Source organism: Miscanthus floridulus, chromosome 11 (assembly GCF_019320115.1).
Source record: "Miscanthus floridulus cultivar M001 chromosome 11, ASM1932011v1, whole genome shotgun sequence".
Lineage (NCBI taxonomy): Eukaryota > Viridiplantae > Streptophyta > Magnoliopsida > Poales > Poaceae > Miscanthus > Miscanthus floridulus.
The window spans coordinates 86,690,683-86,691,644 of NC_089590.1; the positions used below are offsets into that span (position 1 = coordinate 86,690,683).

At 42.3% G+C, this 962-nt stretch overlaps 1 non-coding gene across 1 annotated transcript; it reads right to left on the reverse strand.

Annotated features, from left to right (window-relative positions):
* Window positions 1–413: 413 nt before the first annotated feature.
* Window positions 414–522, reverse strand: LOC136495010 (small nucleolar RNA R71). Its single transcript, XR_010768804.1, has one exon. It is a non-coding gene; the product is annotated as a small nucleolar RNA R71 (small nucleolar RNA).
* Between the last annotated feature and the right edge of the window lie 440 nt (window positions 523–962).

The window sequence follows — 962 nt, forward strand, 5'->3', positions numbered from 1 at the left end:
AGCTGGAAGACAACCATATAAGGCAAAGCTTAACACCTGAATTTGAAGCTATGGCTAACAGGACTCTTCGTGAATTCTCTGCTCCAACTACGGCCAACATCTATACTAGATCGACAGTCAATACTAGAGACAATGAATTCGAGCTCAAGCTAGCTCTCATCAACATGGTGCAAGCAAACCAGTTTTGTCGAAAGGCCCATGAAGATGCAAGTGCACATCTCTAGCACTTCCTAGAGATCTACAACACTTTCACCATCGAAGGAGTAACCCAAGATGCCATATTACTTTGCCTCTTCCCATTCTCACTTTTGGGAAGGCGAAGCAATGGTTCTACGCCAACAAAGATAGAAATACTACATGGAATAACTGCTCCACTGTCTTTCTAGTAAAATTATTTTCCACATGCAAGACTAATGCTCTGTGTGGGAGAATTTTAAGCTTTCAGCAACAATATGATGAATCTATCCCTAAGGCATGGGAACACTTTCAAGATTACATTGCAGAATGTCCTCATCATGGGATGGAGAATTGGCTAGTCACGCAGACTTTCTACCATAGGTTGACCAACAGTACCCGTGAGACTATAGATGCTACTGCTGGAGGTGCATTCCTGTCACTCACCATTCTAGCTGCAACAACTTTTGTGGAGAATATGGCCTCCAATCAAGGTTGGAATGAAGAAAGTGTTCAAACCCACAAGAGAAGTGGAGGTATGCATCAACTCAAGGAGGTAGACATGCTATTTGCCAAGATGGACCTGTTGATGAAGAAGCTTGAAGATTGACCCAATAAGAAGCAAGAAGTCATGCACATTCATGATTCATGCATGACATGTGAAGTGTGTGGAAACATTAGGCATTCAGGGAGCAACAGTCCTGAAACCCATGAGGATATGAACTTTGTCAACAACAACTATGTTCATCCTCAGCAAAATCAAGGATGGAATCAGCAACAAAGGTAAT